The following is a 21,161-nucleotide window of genomic DNA, read 5'->3' on the forward strand; positions in this document are numbered from 1 at the left end:
TTGGAGGAAAATGGTGGATTTTGCTAAATGTACGTAAACGACGATTGTTGATTTCGATATTGTGAGTAATTCTATGAATGTTGGGAGTTAATATAAAACATGGGAAAAATAGTATAAACAAGAGAAGCGTTGTCCGACTTCTCTTAGAATTAGCGACGCGTTCTTGTAGTTAGTATGCTAATGTTGATATGAATTCTTTATGAAGGTAACAACGCGATATTGAAGGAGAACGAGTGAGCGATATCTTGGCTAAACGACCAAGGTATGTGAGGCTAGTCCCTTCTTCCTGATGGCATGAATCTTGTAGCATGAAATTCCTATTCTCTTCATGAGTTCTTATAGTCCGAAAGGCTAAGAATCTAACTCCTTAATGTCTATATAAGATGAGGAATACGATATGATGATGCTAGTATAATGATGATGTTAATTATCGCTTGCACTTACCTTATGTACTAGTTCCTTCAAGGTGAGGCAGAGTATCAATAGTTGTTCCGTAATGGAATCGGGGGATCACGACCTTACGTCACCCCGATAGAATAAAGTTGATCTTGAGCCTTATGCATGTATTACAATGAGATAAGTATTTTATGATGAGTAAATTTTTATTATGAGCATTTTATGATAAGCATGACATGAGCATTTCACACCGTGCCTAGTTGGCCGGGCAGTCACCGCCAAGGCGGGCAGCTATACGGATACACCATGACCTTCGGGCATGGGCAGACACCACTAGTGGGCGGCATGAGATGGTACCCCGGACGCGGGAGGCCTGGATGCGGGCTAATATTATTGATTATCACACCGTTCCGACATGGACGGGCAGCTTGCATATGATGCATATATGTTATGAGGATGAGTATGAGTAAGATGGCACGCATGATTTCCTTTATGATTATCAGACAGATCTAGATATTTCACGTTGATGTTATCACTATGTTGTTGATGTTTTCTTTCATTTTTTATGCTTCTCATACTCGGTACAACATTTGTACTGATGTCCTTTCTTCGGACGCTGTGTTCATGCCCACAGGTAGATAGAGAGGAGAGCTTGGCCCAGATCCTCAGTAGCAGTCAGCTGGTTGAAAGCACTCCATTGTCCGGAGGTGCTTAGGATTATCCTTTTGGTATATATGTATATTTTGGGCACGACGGAGTCTTGTTCCGTCCATGTATATACAGTATGTTAGTAGAGGCTCGTAGATACGCAGTGTGGGTTAGATGGTCTCACAAGACGTTTTCATATGCGTGTATATTATTTTGATGGCCGAAAGGCAATTGTATATAAAGTATTTATGTTTGTTAAATCATGATTTTCCTACAACTGGTATGTAAATTGATAAAAGAATATTAAATGAGCAAGATAAGTAGTAGAGTGAGCGGTGCTCAGTAACTAGCTCCGGGTACCCGTCGCGGCCCCTAGTTGGGTCGTGACAGGTATGGACTGGTTGGCTTCTTGTTATGCTAATGTTAATTGAAGAGCAAAGATGGTTCGATTCCAGTTTCCAGGCGAGCCAGTCCTAGAGTGGAAGGGCAATGCTGCTTCGCCTAGAGGTAGGTTTATTTCCTACCTTAAGGCAGAGAAAATTATCAGAAAAGGGTATATTTTTCACCTGGTTGGAGTTCAAGATGTGCAAGCAGAGTCTCCGACTCTTCAGTCTGTTCCTGTGGTTAATGAGTTCCTAGAAGTATTTCCAAATGATCTTCCATGCATTCCCCAAGAAAGGGAGATTGATTTTACTATTGACCTATTGCCAGACACTCAGCCAATATCTATCCCTCCTTATAGGTGGCACCGGCAAAGTTGAAAGAATTAAAGGAAAGATTTGCTCGAGAAGGGCTTTATCAGGCCTAGTACATCACCGTGGGGAGCGCCGGTATTATTTGTAAGAAAGAAGGATGGCTCTTTGCGAATGTGTATTGATTATAGGCAATTGAAGAAAGTGACTGTAAAGAATCAGTATTCGCTCCCTATGATCGATGATTTACTCGATCAGTTGCAAGGCGCTAAATATTTCTTGAAGATAGACTTAAGATCAGGATATCACCAGGTCAGGTTCAAGGAAGAGGACATTCCGAAGACGGCATTCCGGACTAGATACAGTCACTATGAGTTTTGCGTTATGTCGTTCGGGCTAACTAATGCCCCAGCCGTATTCATGGATTTGATGAATGGTGTATTCAGGCCCTTTTTAGATTTGTTCGTAATTGTATTCATAGATGATATTCTAGTTTATTCGTCGTCAGAGGCTGATCATGCAGAACATCTACGGACAGTGCTTGGAATTCTTCGAGGAAAGGAGTGATAAGCCAAGTTTTCTAAGTGTGAGTTCTGGGTGAACTCTGTGGCTTTTCTGGGTCACATTATTTATGAGGAAGGCATAAGGGTGGATGCCCAGAAGATTCAGGCTGTGAAGAATTATCCAAGGCCCACGGCACCAACAGAGATATGTAGTTTCTTAGGCTTGGCAGGTTATTATAGAAGGTTTGTAGAAGGATTTTCCTCTCTTTCAGCCCCATTGACTAAGTTGACCTAGAAATAAGCTAAGTTCCAGTGGACAAATGCTTGTGAGCAAAGTTTTCAGACGTTGAAGGATAAGTTAACTTCAGCACCAGTTTTGACTCTTCCAGAAGGAGCAGATGGCTATGTGGTATATTGTGATGCTTCGGGTGTTGGATTGGGTTGTGTGTTAATGCAGCACGGTAAGGTTATCGCTTATGCTTCTAGACAGTTGAAGAAGCACGATAAGAATTATCCAACCCCTGATCTTAAGTTAGCGGCAGTGATTCATGCCTTGAAGATATGGAGGCACTACTTATACGGTGTCCATGTTGATATCTACACTGATCATAAGAGTCTCCATTACATCTTTAAGCAGAAGGACTTGAACTTGCGCCAGAGGCGATGGTTAGACTGGTTAAAAGACTATGATGTGGATATTCTGTACCATCCCGGGAAGGCTAACGTAGTAGCCGATGCCCTCAGTCGTAAATCTATGGGCAGTTTGTCACACTTGCCGCCAAAGAGAAGAGAAATGGTTCGTGAGGTTCATCGATTAGCTAGCCTCGAATTTCGATTGATAGATTTAGGGGATGCAGGAGTCACTGTTCAAGACACGGCGGTATCATCCTTGGTAGTAGAGATAAAGGAGCGTCAGTATGAGGATCCTGTTTTAGTTTATTACCAAGATACAACACCTCAGAAGAAAAAAAAGATACCCTTTGTGATTACAGGTGATGGAGTACTCAGGTATCGAGGCATATTATGTGTCCCTAATGTTACAGGGCTCCGTTAGCAGGTTATGGGGGAGGCGCATTACTCCCGCTATTCATCCAGGCTCAACAAAAATGTACCATGATCTCAAAGAAGCTTATTGGTAGGATGGTATGAAGAGGGATATAGCAGAATTTGTCGCTCACTGTCCAAATTGTCAGCAGGTCAAAATAGAGCACCAGAAGCCTGGAGGTCTATTGCAGGCTATGGATATTCCGACATGGAAGTGGGAGGTAATTAATATAGACTTTATTACAGGGTTGTCTCGTACTCAGCGGAAGTGTGATTCGATATAGGTCATAGTTGATAGGCTTACAAAGTCAACTCATTTTCTGCCTGTCAGAACTACTTATGCAGCTGAGGATTATGCAAAGCTTTACCTTAAGGAGATTGTACGACTTCATGGTGTTCCTTCAGCTATTATTTCAGATAGGGGAGCACAGTTCACAACCAAATTCTGGAAGTCTTTTTAGCAAGGATTGGGGACTCAGGTGAGTCTTAGTACTGCGTTTCACCCCCAGACAGATGGACAGGCAGAGCGTACTATACAGACCCTTGAGGATATACTTAGAGCTTGTGTACTTGACTTTCAAGGCAGTTGGGATGATCATTTTCCTCTTATCGAGTTGGCATATAACAACAGTTACCATTCCAGTATTCAGATGGCTCCTTATGAGGCCTTATATGGGCAGAGATGTAGATCGCCCATAGGGTGGTTCAATGTCGGGGAGAACCAGTTAGTAGGCCCAGACTTAATTCAGCAAGCAGTTGATAAGGTGAAAGTGATTAGAGAGAGGTTGCTAACAGCTCAGAGTCGACAGAAATCCTATGCGGATAATCGGCGACATAAGCTAGAGTTTGAGATAGCGATGGGGTGTTCCTGAAAGTTTCGCCTAGGAAGGGAGTGATGAGGTTTGGCAAGAAGGGTAAGTTGAGCCCTCGATATATTGGACCATATATGATCATTCGTATAGTAGGCACAGTGGCATATGAGCTAAAATTGCCTTCTGAGTTAGAGTCGGTACATCCAGTATTACATGTATCTATGATTCGTAAATGTATCGGAGATCCTTCAAGAGTGGTACCAGTGGATGATATCTAGGTGACCGAGCAGTTATTACACGACGAAGTTCCAGTGGCTATATTAGATAGACAGGGCCGTTGGCTGCGAACCAAGGATGTAGCCTCCGTTAAAGTCTTATGGGGGAATAAGAATGTTGAGGAAGTGACTTGGGAAGCAGAAGAGGCAATGAAGGCTGAGAACCCATATTTGTTCCTAGCAGTACAGGAGGTTCAATCTGAGGCATCATCGCCCCCAGGTATTATTTCATTTCAGTTATCGTGATTGGTCGTGTGAGGCCATGGTATTGTGTGTTATAGTATGTAGCCCTGTGTGGCATTATTTTGGGTTGCTACGTGAAGGATGGATTGGTATAAATACAAGGGAAACTCTGCCGAAATTTTTATAACCTAGGATTGTTCAAGCATTCGACGACGAATGCTCCTAAGGGGGAAGAATGTTACACCCTTCGTGTTCGTAGTGGTAGAACCTATGGTTTCCTAGTCGGGTAAGCCCTTGGAATAGAGACCCGAGCCCGAATTTAGAGGTAGAAAGTGTCTTACCTCGTGTACGAGGGTACCAGCAAATATTCGTGGCAATTTATAGAGTTAGAAGTTGAACGAATCGAATCGACGCGATCTGAACCAAATCAGAAAAATCTACAGAACACCAGTCATCGTCGACGAGTCGTCGACATGGTCGACGGACAGTAGATGTGCGATGTCGATAGGGTCCCGCAGCCTTGCATCTGCAGGCGCAGGTCGACGGAGCAAGTCGACAGACCGTCGACACGTCGACGGGCCGTCGACTCGCTCGTCGAACCGTACCGCTTTACCCTTTTTAATTCCAAGTATAAATAGGTAGTTCACGACCCTATTTCATAATTTCCTCCTTTCCAAATCAGAAAAAACCCTAATATATTATCTCCCAATATTTTTCATCATATTAGTGAAGATTTGACAAGACCCGGACCTCGTAAACCCGAGCTTGTGAAGAAGAAGGTTGATTCTAAGGTTTCTTCAAGGTTGTGAAGCTAGGAAAGTTGGAGTTGAAGTGATTCTTGGAATCTTAGACCCCTCAAGGTGTTTAAATGATTTCTACCCTTATATTTAAGTTGGCTATCAAGAGCTTTAATGATTTTAAGTGCAGAAAAGGTAATTGTGGAAGTGTTAAGTTGATGGAGGGCAATGTAGCTATAGGGTTATTTTAAGAGATGATTGGAAATGGGTTTAAGTATATTTTGATTATATATATATATATATATATATATATATATATATATATATATGTTGTGATTGTTGATGTGAGTATTGCAGTTGATGTGGGATCGAATGAGAAGTTGAAGAGTTGTAAGCTTACAAAGGAAATTATTGTCTATAGTTTGTTAAGCTTTACACGTATTTGAGGATGATTAGTAAGCGAGGTAAATAGCCTAATTAAGCCCCGCTTTATCTTAATTGTAGACTTGCATGTTCGAGAGGTAGAAGTTGGACGATTGAGTATACTTCAAGGTATGTTAAGGCCATTCTTTCCTTCTTTTGGAATAATCCTATGATATGATCCAACAAGCGAGTAAGCAAGCTTCCGTATTAATCTACTCTTAGAAGCATTAGAAGTACTTCAATCTTTGATGTCCCCGTTCATGAGTGATCCTTCTATCTATGGGTCCAATCTTATGTAACCAGCTTTGTGCATACAGTTTATTTATGCATTTCATTCATTATATATTTATGTACATTGACTCGTGACCAGAATTCGTTATATACGCGAACATTAGATAAATGTAAAATATGAGAAGATATATAGGTGTTATACACGCATTACCATTATGATTATAATATTGATTATGGCCGCAGAGGAGCCGATATGATATGATGAGATGCCATAGAGGCTTTACAGGCGTTAAATACGCACATGCATCAGGCGTTATATACGCACATATAGCAGGCGTTATATACGTACACATGTATAGATGCGTGACCGTCATTGGTAGGCATGAGCATGCATACAATGTGCACACAGAGGCATTGTCAGTCATATAGATTTATGCAGGTTTAGGCAGATACTAGTTCATACAAGTACATGCAGTCAGTCATTTCAGTCTATGAGTTCAGATCTTATCCATGATTATTATGTATATCTGTTGTTCTTATGCCTTACATACTCGGTACATTATCTGTACTGACTCCCAGTTGCTCGGGGGGCTGCGTTCATACCCGCACGTACAGGGAGACAGACAGGTGGTCCAGCTCAGTAGGACCTCTAGATTTAGCAATGATCAGTATGCTCCATTTGATCCGGAGCTACGGTCAGTTTTGGTATGCCACCCTTTTGAGATATGTATGCACATAAATATGACGGGGCCCTGTTGTCACACCCCATTTTAACCGGGTTGAAGCGGAGTACAACATATTGGTGATTCCTAAATTGATTTGTTTTAAAGAGTCGCCACCTAATTAATTTTACGGTGAATTAGGACACCTAATTGTTAACTAAGGTAAAGTTAAAACTAAACCTCTGTTAATGGTCTGCTTAACCAATGTGATTCTAGGTAAGGGTTCTATATCATCCTAAAGGGAAGGGGTTAGGCATCCTTTAGAATCCGTTAAACACGGTTATCCGGCCAAACTTAGATTAATTAATCAAGATGAGAATTTGCATAAAAGAAGACTTTGAATGCTATTTTAAATAAACCTTGTAAATATTACTAAGGCTTTAGCCGAAAATACCGTTTAGAAATAAAGCCTATAAAGGGTAATTTGCATGAAAGAGAATTTAAATGCTATTTAAAGAAAGCTTAAAATGTTACAAAGACTTTATGTGAAAATATAATAAATGTCATTCAAGATAAGACTTATATGAAATTAGGATATTTTTGCCTATATATAGTTGCTTTTGAGAAAAAGGATTTAGCAATTTTAAACTTTGAATAAATTATATTATGGGAATGTAACAATATAGAAAATCTAAACTTATAAGTAGAATATCAAAGTATATCATCTTAATTATGCTTAAAAATATGCATGAACGTTTCAAATTGAATGAGTTTCCTATAAAATATATTTGAGTTTGTAGTGACATATTAATGACGTCTTTATATGATAAAAATATATATAGTCGTGCCATTGTTTTTGCGAATCAATCATTTCGAATGAAACATAAATATTAAACGTTATAAATGGTTTTGATGTAAACAGAAAATAATAAGATTTATGGAGTTGATGGTTAATCGTCCTTAAACTAACTACCCGTTACTAAAACTAATCTATTAACTCATTAGGACTCATCTAGGTTTAAAAGAAGCAAAATAAAGGTTAATCACATAATAAAAATTGAATATAAACAGCATAAAATAGGGTGTAGGAAGATGTGATGAATGGCCTAGCCCATTTTGGGCTGCTGCTTGTCTACTGCCACTGTTCTGGGCCTCGGCCCAGAATTCTTTTAATTTGCTACGGGTGGGCTGCTGTGTTGTTTGCTATTGGGCTTGGCCCAGAATCTGTTTTCTATTTTTTTCTTTTGCTGTGGATGGGAGCCGGACAGAGAATGACTCGGAAGATTTCATTGGGCTTTTAGCCCAACTCCGAATGCGGAAGGAACAAGTTCCCGGACTCGCATGCGATGGTCATGCAAAATAAAAATAAAAGATTAGCATACCATTCAAATTAGGAGCAAAAGCAAAGTAACAGCAAAGTATGCGTTATGGGTTGCAAAAATAAAATGAGAGTTAGCTTGAAGTAAGAAAAAAAACAAACAAAGAAAAGTCGGACAAAGTCAATGAAGGTCAAACACCAAGAATAATCAGAGGAAACACCATAAAGGACTGCTAAACGATGTGCATGACTGAAGTAAACTTGGATATCTAAACTATAGTCATGTAGAGTCCCCAACAAATTTCTTAAACTCATTTATCTTTCCTTAGTAACCAAAGCAAATAAGAACCTGTATCTACGTGGGTTTGTTTATCAACTCAAAACTAAGACATAGAAGGAAGCATAGAGAAGAGGGGCTGAATGGAACAGGTCCCATACTAACTAATCTTATTAAATAAAAATGAATGGATTTAGGACCAGGCAACACATAACTCAGCAAGTTTAATCATAAGGATATTTACCAAGTCTTTCATGGCATGCTTGGCATTTTACAGTATAGCCGACAGAACAAGAGAGGGCAGACAGTCCCCTTTATGGTTTTTAACAACACCGTGATGACGTATGTATGAATTATGACACGCACAAAAGACACGGATCATATAACATATGAACATTCTCCTTAAGGGACAATGGACCATGGGACCAAATAAAATGACAGTGGGTCGATACCCTTTTTATGCAAGAACAGACAAGGCCACAAACACACAAAGGCTAAAGAAAATGCAAATTTTATTCCTTTTATACTGATTATCCCTTTACACATTTACCAAGTTAAACGTAATATATATCATAGCAAGGTCTACAGGTTCGTTCTTCTCATTTATTCTTTCTTTCAAACTGCCCACAAGACGACTTGAAGCCCACAAACAAATAAGCTCTTTCTATTAGCAGGGTGATAAAGATTTTCAAACAAAGGACCTTTTTCTCAACTCATGTTTACTCCCCTCAGCCATATCAACTTAAGATATCCGAAGTATTAGTGCTACATTAATGTATGAATCCAAATTACACACGACTAGATCAAAACAGAACCTATATAAATTGTTCAAGCCGACTGGTCATGGAAAGTCCAATGCACACAAATGTGATTACCATGTCACCTAGTCTAAACTGACATACGATTAATCTGCTGACATGCAAGCGAACAAAGGCAAACTTAAGACACAAGGTCAATTTAAACTTGCATATAAAGCTAAAATCATCACAGGACTAAACTGAACAGGACCAAACATGCCTATTACAACTAGAGTAACTGCAGACAGACTAAAGCACAACTAAGCAGTCACAGACCTGAACTGATCTGTGAACAATCATTATTGAGCATACAAACTATATTTAAACTGCTATAGGCTGAATACATATGGCTAATCAGAACAAGAATAAAATGAACCACTATAGAACAACTAAAAGGTAGGCACATGCACACAATCGCAGGCTACAAACTAAGGTTTAGAACTACTCAAATGAAGAATGAATAAGCGATGTAGATCTAACTAGCACATGACCAACCCAAGTTGATACGTAATATGGAACTGAGCAACTACAGAACTAGAAACAGGATTAATCTAAGCTTAAACATGCATAATACAACTTAAACGACTACAAACAGGAACTAAAACATAACTAAACAAAACAAATCACATAAGTAACTTAAAACACTCAACGATTACGAAAATTTAACTAAGGGAAGGTGGATTACAGGCCTAGGAAGAGAGCATTTAACTGATTTCGTACAAACACAGGACGGTAACATCATACATGAAAACCAAAGCAAGTGAGTTGCATTCAAGGCAGGAGAGTGCCAAAATCACTGTAAAGAAACAGTAACCTCAACCAAATTGAAACTTCCTTCTTTTAAATATAGACTCCAACGAAAAGGGGACAGAGTTGGGTTAAATATTTGTGTTCCTTTAAAGATTATTTGGCCGATTCATATTAGATTGAATTATCAGCATGCCAACAAACGATATTCTGACTAAAACCGAACATTTTAACCTGAATAACAACAGCAACATGCGACACGATTCCAACTAAGCTGAAACGTAATAATGACCCATCTAATCACAATAGCTAAGCTAACATCAGACCAAAACGTATAAGCACACAACATATGTAAGATTGAAAGGAGAGGAATGGGATTTACCTTCTTCGGGTGCAGCGAAATGGGTGCGAAGCCTTCGATACACACTTAAACACTTCAAAACTCAATTCACAGACATAAGAGAGATTGATAAAATTGAAAGTTTTTCTTGGGGGATTTCAGCGACAAAAACGAAGGCTCTTTGTTTCTATGGAATTTTTTCAGGCTAAAAGACTCAAATTTTTCAAGGGGGTTTTGTGCGACTGAGAACTTAGTTTCTTTGGGGGGTTTTCCAATCCAAAAATCCTCCTTGGGGTACTCCTATGAATCAGAAAATCCTCCTATCCCCCAGAAAATCCCCGTTTTTTTCGTTCCCGTTCGTCCCCCTCTCCTTCGTTCCCCCCTCTCCTTTTATAGGTTTTTGCTTGGAAAAGGGAATGAGGAGCGGGAGAGAGAGAAGAGTGGGGGACAAGGGTGAGTGGGGAGCGGAGAAGAAGGAAGAAAAGGGGGGAAGTTGTTACGTACCATATTTTTATACATTGGGACAACCCGGATTAACTATGACAATTAAGGGCCAAGACTATTCCGGGACTTGACGTCGGGACTTTTGACCATTTGATTTTATTTTGAGACATAAGTTGAATATGAAATTGATGGCATTGGACACTTAGGAAAAATTGGGACCACAATTCATAAAATTGGAATTTAAAAGTCTTGCACCAAAAGCCATGGTGGCCGTGTGGACTTGAAATGGTCCCACACATTGTGTGGCCAATTTTAATTGGTCCAACACATGTGTGGGCCATAAACAAAGGGAGATATTTGTGGATACAAAAAAAAAAAAAAAGACTAAGTCATCTTTCTCATTTCCCACTTCTACACTTAGAGAAAAATAACAAGACTTGGAGAGCCTCCACTCCCCCATGGTTCTCGGCCACAACCAAGAAAAATCAAGTCCCATTTTTGCCTCTCTAAAATTATTTCTTTGGTATAAACCCACTATTTGGAGGTCCCTAAGTAGCGTGGAAGTATTGTTTGGGTCATTCAACCACTCATTTTTCCCATTTACAAACCCTAGCCTATTGGTGGATTGAAGAATAAAGGTGAGTTCTAATCTTGTTTTTGGAGTTATAAATGTTGTATGCATATTGTAGTATGCTAAAATGGATAAAAATCATGAAATATGGAATGTTGAAGTTGGGTCTTGTGTTGGGTGTGTTGACCGTGTGAAGTATATGTGTGTGGTGTGGTATTGGGTTGACGAATTAATTACTTGTAGCATATTGATTGTCGTAGAGTGGAGAAGAGAATAAAAATCATCGATACATGTATATGTGTAGTGTAGCCGTGTATATAGCCTCCAAATGGTAGCAAAGAATGAATTAATATCGCTTAGCGTCGTAATGGTTGTTGTGATGATTTGTATGTTGGAAATGAGAGTTAAATGTCCCGAATTGATATAGTAAGCGTTGCGGACTGATTTGGAGAACTTTGTGCATTTAATGCAATCCTTATATATGAGAACCATTAACATATGAATATGTGTAGTGAATGAATGTGAGTCATAGATTATGCCGAATATCGCATTATTATCGCTTAAGCGCTTTCGTGTCGTCGTTACGAATTTTAGTTTGGAATTGAGCATTTAATGACTTAAGATTGATGTTGAGATTGTACGGGCTGATTTGAGGGTTATTGTGCGTTGATGTAATTTGTATATTTTATGAAAATGGTATCGTTATATTGTGAATTGTGATACAAAACATGAATTGAAAGTCGGAAGTGTGCCCAGTGGGCTGCTCACGGGTAGGGGCTGTTTTCGGCCAAAAATTTGGAGAAATTGTGGATTGTTGGAAAAATTATGTGAATTTTTTAGAATGTTCTTGAATGTTGTTAGTATGGGTTTGGGTTAATAATCGAATGTACGAACGATATTGTGGCTTGAAAGTAAGCCATTGAATTGAATAATTGGAAAGTTGTCGAATGGTGTAAAAGAGAGCTACTATTATTATTTTGCCTTTCGAATTGATTATCGATGTTGCTAGGTTGGTTATTGTGGTTGTTGTTGTTGATTTTGAGCGAGTTAAATTCTCGGGATGGCCTATTTATAGGGGAAATGCTGCCGAATTTTCTGTAGAATTTAATGTTAGTTGGAATAAATGGCTTAAGTGCCTATGTTTAATATTGGATATTCGTTGGCATATTTGTAGACCTTGGGGAGCCCGAGGCGTAGATTGGAATTTACTTTATATTGGCCATCTTGGAGTGCGTACGAGGTATGTAAAGCAACCTCCCTTCTTTTTGGCATGTCTTAGTTTTACATAGGCTAGATTAGAGCCTTAAGGAAATTCCAAATCCGAAATCCGAGCATGATATGATCTATATATGTTCCTTGGCACTCTTATGTATGATTTGATGAAATATGAACCTTTATGTATTTGAAATAATCGCTTTCCAAACTTTGCGCAAAAAGGTTTCACTTTAAAGAACTTCGAAATTTCTGAATGCCATACATTTCACATAAATGCTCGGATTACTCCAATATTTTTATAAAAGTTTGCATTATGTATGATACGTATGTTTTTCATAGGCGGGCCCGACTTGGGTAAATACCCGTCCGTGGGTCCCGCGACTTTCCTTTATGTAATTCAGAGAATCTTTGAAAGAATTTGGTATGATTATTATTCCGATTTCAAATATGATCATTTTACTTATGTTTGAATTTATGATAATGATTTTATGCATATGACTACTCACGACTCTACTCGTGCATTCTGTTATTCCTTTCGCCGAGTCCCGGGCCGGTTCTGTTGTCGTGCGCATTTTGATATACTCCGGAGTTATGCTGTGTTTATGGTTCACCGAGCTACTCGCAAAAGAGGGTCGGGTTCCACCTATATTTGGTGTTATGCTGTGTATGGCGTTATGTTGTGATGTGATATGTGACGGTGATACGGAGATTTGAAACTTTCTGGTGTTATGCTGTGTTATGGCGCCATCGACGGGTGGGCGACCATATTCTTCTGTACCCTATGCATTACTTACATATTTTTGAAAGTAAGCAAATTTTGATATGTTGGATTTGCACTTATGTTTGGTACTTCCATTTCGTTTATGTCTCAGATTTGCTTTCTGTATATTCTGCTTTGCATACTTAGTACATATTTCGTACTGACCCCCTTTCTTCGGGGGCTGCGTTTCATGCCCGCAGGTACAGACGCACAGTTTGGTGATCTACCCATTTCGGACACCCTATTCTGCTGTTTGGAGTGCTCTTCTCATTTCAGAGCACACATTTTGGTATATATTCGTTCGCCATGTATATATGTATTTGTTCAGGGGCACGGCGGGGCCCTGTCCCGCCATATGATTCGGTTTGTCTGTTTAGAGGTCTGTAGACGTATTTGTGGGTGTGTGTGCCTACTTCTGTACGGATGTGTTTGCATGACTCTATTCGTTATGGCAGCCTCGTCGGCGTGCATTTTGTATATGTTTGTGGCAGCCTTGTCGGCGTGCATTTGTATATGCGTTTTGGGCCGTTGTGCCATTTGACAGCCTTGTCGGCTTTTGACATATTTGATAGCCTTGCCGGCTTTTTGATATATGTGCATATGTTCGGCGATGTATATTCCGCCGCCTCTTCTGATTCTGATATAATGTTTTGTACGCGCAATCGCGCAAGATAATATTCGTTCTCAACTCTGTTTAAAAATGATGATTTAGTTTGTATGTCCGTTTGGGTGTCCAAGTAGGGCACCAGTCGCGGCCCACGGGGCTGGGTCGTGACAGAAGATATATATATATATATATATATATATATATATATATATATATATATATATATATATATATATATATATATCACTAGCATTTCTTTTACAAAGCGTCTTCAATCATCTGTTCAAACTCATTCTAATTTTGGAGCTGCGTTGCTCTTTCTCCCTTTTTCACTAATCTAATCCGTCTCAGCCCACGCGACCTTTATAAAGTTTCTAATCACTCCACATACTCTAATTTCCTTTTTGGTTACTCCAAATTTCCTATTTGTCTCTTATGTCCATATTTGCAAAAATTTTTGTACATTTCCCAGGGGGTCACCCATCCCAGAATTGCTCTGGCCCTGGCACGCTTAACCTTACAACTTTAATGCATTTAGACACGTTAAGGCCGGTATAATTGCATCAATTTCCCTGCACGACTTTTATCACGTAATTTAAGGCAAATCGGGGTCTTAACAACTTTCAAAACGTTCTCGTAGCGGGTCCCACCCCGATCTAGAGAGAATTCTTTTACTTTTCTGACTATATAGTCACCGTGTCGCCTCCTGTAAATCCTCAATATTTTTCTCCTCATGCATATACATATATAATTTTAAACAGCCCACAAATTTAAGTTTTTATTCCACAAATTCCATCTCCAATTAGTCGATGAAGGCTGATAAAATATTACTGTAAGGCATTCTCCAACCACCAGCAAAAGAACACTAAAATCCGACGAACATCGCGAAATCCGTTGGTACTTAATTCACATAATTACCTCCATATTTATACATATGTATATATATATATATATATTTTTTTTTTTGAGTCGTAAGTGAATCATTCAATTCCCAACTGCCTGTTATACATTTAGTATTCTTCAAATGAATCGAAACTTAATCGTTGGACATTTTTGCCTTTCACATAAGCTTTTCTGAAGCAACATGTGGTTGGAACATATTCTGATTCATTTAGATAAATTACGAATTTGCTACTCATATATGCTTTCTCGGAATAAAATTTCCCAATCAAGGATAATGCTTCTTACGAATGCCATGGAGGGTACCTCTTAACTTTAATCCAACATAACAGATTCACCCTATCGGTATCGACTTTCAAAACATGTTAAGAACTTATATCTCATTTTCTCTCTTTATATTTCTGGCAAAATTTGGGCAGAGGTTCCTCTGTATTTCTTACTATCCCAAAACCTGTACACAGGAAATACCGACCATGCCTCACAGGGCCAACACATATACGTATTTATATATCATATCGTAGCCACACAGGGCTAACAATTGCAAACAAATGTACACAGATGTCGAGACTTACCTCACGTGCCCAACTCAAACGGCACCAGTGACATCTTCCTGTTTATTTTTCTTTTCAATCTTCAACTTTATATTTCCGTCATACTTCAAATAGCTTCCCCGACATACATCTTTCATACCATTTCTTACCTGTGTACGGTATAGCTTCCAATATCATCGGTCACTTTCTTACGTCGATACCGTCCTCAGCTGAAATTAAAGGTTAGCAGAAAAAGATTCATTTCCTACGGCTGGCTCTATCGCACGATCTAAGATTCAAAGAAAGGAAACATCCTAAATGCCCTGTAGCCTCCTGTTTATCGATGTGGTGCACAACACACTGATAAACAAGACTCTACTAGGCACGGCCTGTAGACATCCCAAGGACAAACCGCTCTGATACCACTTCTGTCACGACCCAGCCCCGTGGGCCGCGACTGGTGCCCTACTTGGACACCCAAACGGACATACAAACTAAATCATCATTTTTAAACAGAGTTGAGAACGAATATTATCTTGCGCGATTGCGCGTACAAAACATTATATCAGAATCAGAAGAGGCGGCGGAATATACATCGCCGAACATATGCACATATATCAAAAAGCCGGCAAGGCTATCAAATATGTCAAAAGCCGACAAGGCTGTCAAATGGCACAACGGCCCAAAACGCATATACAAATGCACGCCGACAAGGCTGCCACAAACATATACAAAATGCACGCCGACGAGGCTGCCATAACGAATAGAGTCATGCAAACACATCCGTACAGAAGTAGGCACACACACCCACAAATACGTCTACAGACCTCTAAACAGACAAACCGAATCATATGGCGGGACAGGGCCCCGCCGTGCCCCTGAACAAATACATATATACATGGCGAACGAATATATACCAAAATGTGTGCTCTGAAATGAGAAGAGCACTCCAAACAGCAGAATAGGGTGTCCTAAATGGGTAGATCACCAAACTGTGCGTCTGTACCTGCGGGCATGAAACGCAGCCCCCGAAGAAAGGGGGTCAGTACGAAATATGTACTAAGTATGCAAAGCAGAATATACAGAAAGCAAATCTGAGACATAAACGAAATGGAAGTACCAAACATAAGTGCAAATCCAACATATCAAAATTTGCTTACTTTCAAAAATATGTAAGTAATGCATAGGGTACAGAAGAATATGGTCGCCCACCCGTCGATGGCACCATATGAGGCTTTGTATGGCAGGAAAAGCAGATCTCTGATTGGTTGGTTTGACGTGAGTGAGATTCAGTTAATTGGTCCAGATGTGATCCAGCAAGCAGTCGATAAAGTGAAACTGATTCGAGAGCGACTATTAGCGGCCCCGAGTCGACAGAAATCTTATGCTGATAAACGACGTCGACCGTTAGAGTTCCAGATTAGCAATTGGGTATTTCTGAAAGAGTCACCTATGAAAGGCGTTATGAGATTTGGCAAGAAAGGAAAGCTCAGTCCGAGATATATTGGGCCTTATCAGATTGTTCGCAAAATAGGCAAGGTGGCCTATGAATTGGATTTGCCAGCTGATTTGGGAGCGGTACACCCGGTATCCCATGTTCCTATGCTTCGTAAATATATTGGTGACCCTTCCAGAATTTTTCCTACAAACGATATACAGGTCACCGAGGAGCTATTTTATGAAGAGCAACCTATAGCCATATTGGATCGTCAGGTAAGAAAGTTGCGGAATAAAGATGTGGCTTCTGTTAAAGTACTGTGGCGGAATAATAATAACCGCGAGGAATTAACCTGGAAGGCTGAGGAGCAGATGATGAAAAAAAAAATCCTCACCTATTTTCGGCACCTTCAGGTAATCCAAATTCTTTGTTTGATTATGTTGATTTGTGATCGATTTGTATATGATGGCTATAAAAGAAACTCCCCCGAATTTGAGTAAGATTAGTAGCATTAATCCAACATTCGAGGACAAATGTTCCTAAGGGGGGGAGGATGTTACGTACCGTATTTTTATACATTGGGACAACCCGGATTAACTATGACAATTAAGGGCCAAGACTATTCCGGGATTTGACGTCGGGACTTTTGACCATTTGATTTTATTTTGAGACATAAGTTGAATATGAAATTGATGGCATTGGACACTTAGGAAAAATTGGGACCACAATTCATAAAATTGGAATTTAAAAGTCTTGCACCAAAAGCCATGGTGGCCGTGTGGACTTGAAATGGTCCCACACATTGTGTGGCCAATTTTAATTGGTCCAACACATGTGTGGGCCATAAACAAAGGGAGATATTTGTGGATACAAAAAAAAAAAAAAGACTAAGTCATCTTTCTCATTTCCCACTTCTACACTTAGAGAAAAATAACAAGACTTGGAGAGCCTCCACTCCCCCATGGTTCTCGGCCACAACCAAGAAAAATCAAGTCCCATTTTTGCCTCTCTAAAATTATTTCTTTGGTATAAACCCACTATTTGGAGGTCCCTAAGTAGCGTGGAAGTATTGTTTGGGTCATTCAACCACTCATTTTTCCCATTTACAAACCCTAGCCTATTGGTGGATTGAAGAATAAAGGTGAGTTCTAATCTTGTTTTTGGAGTTATAAATGTTGTATGCATATTGTAGTATGCTAAAATGGATAAAAATCATGAAATATGGAATGTTGAAGTTGGGTCTTGTGTTGGGTGTGTTGACCGTGTGAAGTATATGTGTGTGGTGTGGTATTGGGTTGACGAATTAATTACTTGTAGCATATTGATTGTCATAGAGTGGAGAAGAGAATAAAAATCATCGATACATGTATATGTGTAGTGTAGCCGTGTATATAGCCTCCAAATGGTAGCAAAGAATGAATTAATATCGCTTAGCGTCGTAATGGTTGTTGTGATGATTTGTATGTTGGAAATGAGAGTTAAATGTCCCGAATTGATATAGTAAGCGTTGCGGACTGATTTGGAGAACTTTGTGCATTTAATGCAATCCTTATATATGAGAACCATTAACATATGAATATGTGTAGTGTGAATGAATGTGAGTCATAGATTATGCCGAATATCGCATTATTATCGCTTAAGCGCTTTCGTGTCGTCGTTACGAATTTTAGTTTGGAATTGAGCATTTAATGACTTAAGATTGATGTTGAGATTGTACGGGCTGATTTGAGGGTTATTGTGCGTTGATGTAATTTGTATATTTTATGAAAATGGTATCGTTATATTGTGAATTGTGATACAAAACATGAATTGAAAGTCGGAAGTGTGCCCAGTGGGCTGCTCACGGGTAGGGGCTGTTTTCGGCCAAAAATTTGGAGAAATTGTGGATTGTTGGAAAAATTATGTGAATTTTTTAGAATGTTCTTGAATGTTGTTAGTATGGGTTTGGGTTAATAATCGAATGTACGAACGATATTGTGGCTTGAAAGTAAGCCATTGAATTGAATAATTGGAAAGTTGTCGAATGGTGTAAAAGAGAGCTACTATTATTATTTTGCCTTTCGAATTGATTATCGATGTTGCTAGGTTGGTTATTGTGGTTGTTGTTGTTGATTTTGAGCGAGTTAAATTCTCGGGATGGCCTATTTATAGGGGAAATGCTGCCGAATTTTCTGTAGAATTTAATGTTAGTTGGAATAAATGGCTTAAGTGCCTATGTTTAATATTGGATATTCGTTGGCATATTTGTAGACCTTGGGGAGCCCGAGGCGTAGATTGGAATTTACTTTATATTGGCCATCTTGGAGTGCGTACGAGGTATGTAAAGCAACCTCCCTTCTTTTTGGCATGTCTTAGTTTTACATAGGCTAGATTAGAGCCTTAAGGAAATTCCAAATCCGAAATCCGAGCATGATATGATCTATATATGTTCCTTGGCACTCTTATGTATGATTTGATGAAATATGAACCTTTATGTATTTGAAATAATCGCTTTCCAAACTTTGCGCAAAAAGGTTTCACTTTAAAGAACTTCGAAATTTCTGAATGCCATACATTTCACATAAATGCTCGGATTACTCCAATATTTTTATAAAAGTTTGCATTATGTATGATACGTATGTTTTTCATAGGCGGGCCCGACTTGGGTAAATACCCGTCCGTGGGTCCCGCGACTTTCCTTTATGTAATTCAGAGAATCTTTGAAAGAATTTGGTATGATTATTATTCCGATTTCAAATATGATCATTTTACTTATGTTTGAATTTATGATAATGATTTTATGCATATGACTACTCACGACTCTACTCGTGCATTCTGTTATTCCTTTCGCCGAGTCCCGGGCCGGTTCTGTTGTCGTGCGCATTTTGATATACTCCGGAGTTATGCTGTGTTTATGGTTCACCGAGCTACTCGCAAAAGAGGGTCGGGTTCCACCTATATTTGGTGTTATGCTGTGTATGGCGTTATGTTGTGATGTGATATGTGACGGTGATACGGAGATTTGAAACTTTCTGGTGTTATGCTGTGTTATGGCGCCATCGACGGGTGGGCGACCATATTCTTCTGTACCCTATGCATTACTTACATATTTTTGAAAGTAAGCAAATTTTGATATGTTGGATTTGCACTTATGTTTGGTACTTCCATTTCGTTTATGTCTCAGATTTGCTTTCTGTATATTCTGCTTTGCATACTTAGTACATATTTCGTACTGACCCCCTTTCTTCGGGGGCTGCGTTTCATGCCCGCAGGTACAGACGCACAGTTTGGTGATCTACCCATTTAGGACACCCTATTCTGCTGTTTGGAGTGCTCTTCTCATTTCAGAGCACACATTTTGGTATATATTCGTTCGCCATGTATATATGTATTTGTTCAGGGGCACGGCGGGGCCCTGTCCCGCCATATGATTCGGTTTGTCTGTTTAGAGGTCTGTAGACGTATTTGTGGGTGTGTGTGCCTACTTCTGTACGGATGTGTTTGCATGACTCTATTCGTTATGGCAGCCTCGTCGGCGTGCATTTTGTATATGTTTGTGGCAGCCTTGTCGGCGTGCATTTGTATATGCGTTTTGGGCCGTTGTGCCATTTGACAGCCTTGTCGGCTTTTGACATATTTGATAGCCTTGCCGGCTTTTTGATATATGTGCATATGTTCGGCGATGTATATTCCGCCGCCTCTTCTGATTCTGATATAATGTTTTGTACGCGCAATCGCGCAAGATAATATTCGTTCTCAACTCTGTTTAAAAATGATGATTTAGTTTGTATGTCCGTTTGGGTGTCCAAGTAGGGCACCAGTCGCGGTCCACGGGGCTGGGTCGTGACAGAAGTGGGAGCGGCGGCGAGGGAGGCGAAGAAGAAAAGGGAGCGGGAAAGGAGGAGGTGCGGCGGTGGAAATGAGGAAGTGAAGGGGAAACCCTAAAAAGGGTTTCCCTTATTTGGATGAAAAAATGGATCGGACCCGGTCCATTTGTGGACCGGGTCAAATTTTAGATTGGGTATTAAAAGGATGGACTAGTGAATTAAAACATGGACTGGTCTAAAAAATTGAGATAAAAAATATGGTCTAGTCCAAAAAATATTAGGAGTTAATCGGACTTTGATTTGGGGTCCGGTAAGTCAAAATACGGACCGAGTGCAAGAAATGGTTCAGCTTCTAAAATTTGAAATAAAGACCCATATTGATTAGTAATATACTGAGTATGACAAAATATTGCCTAATACAAATGTGTAATTATTAGGACTCGGGTAATAAAATTATATGATGCTATAATAGTCGTGCAATATCATTTTAACAATAAATAAACGCTGTCATTTAATTGTGCGAAATAAAATGCGATACGTGTGCAGAAATTGGTAAAAAATGCTGAGAAATGCAAGTTTGAATAATACTAAATAATAGCAGCAAATAAATAGCGGTAGTAATACTGCTAATAACAATAATGATAATGGTAATAATGATAATATTGATGATAATGGTGATAAAAAATAATAATAGATATAATAATAATAGTAATAACAAATATTGATAATTAAAAAATGATAATAATTAATAATAATAAAGATGATAATAATTAATAATAAAATAATAATAATAAATAACAATTAT

The 21,161-nt window shown here is 39.2% G+C and overlaps 3 long non-coding RNA genes across 3 annotated transcripts; 2 read left to right on the forward strand and 1 right to left on the reverse strand.

Moving 5' to 3' along the window:
- Window positions 1–11,617: 11,617 nt before the first annotated feature.
- LOC132630979 (uncharacterized) lies at window positions 11,618–13,750 on the forward strand. The gene is made up of 2 exons (XR_009578753.1): window positions 11,618–13,121; window positions 13,276–13,750. It is a non-coding gene; the product is annotated as an uncharacterized LOC132630979 (long non-coding RNA).
- A 1,893-nt stretch (window positions 13,751–15,643) lies between these two features.
- Window positions 15,644–16,335, reverse strand: LOC132633843 (uncharacterized). Its single transcript, XR_009579864.1, has 2 exons — window positions 16,273–16,335; window positions 15,644–16,118 (listed from the first exon to the last, which is right to left on the reverse strand). It is a non-coding gene; the product is annotated as an uncharacterized LOC132633843 (long non-coding RNA).
- A 1,554-nt stretch (window positions 16,336–17,889) lies between these two features.
- LOC132630980 (uncharacterized) lies at window positions 17,890–20,247 on the forward strand. The gene is made up of 2 exons (XR_009578754.1): window positions 17,890–18,866; window positions 19,802–20,247. It is a non-coding gene; the product is annotated as an uncharacterized LOC132630980 (long non-coding RNA).
- Window positions 20,248–21,161: the final 914 nt, after the last annotated feature.

Source organism: Lycium barbarum, chromosome 3, assembly GCF_019175385.1.
Source record: "Lycium barbarum isolate Lr01 chromosome 3, ASM1917538v2, whole genome shotgun sequence".
Classification (NCBI taxonomy): domain Eukaryota; kingdom Viridiplantae; phylum Streptophyta; class Magnoliopsida; order Solanales; family Solanaceae; genus Lycium; species Lycium barbarum.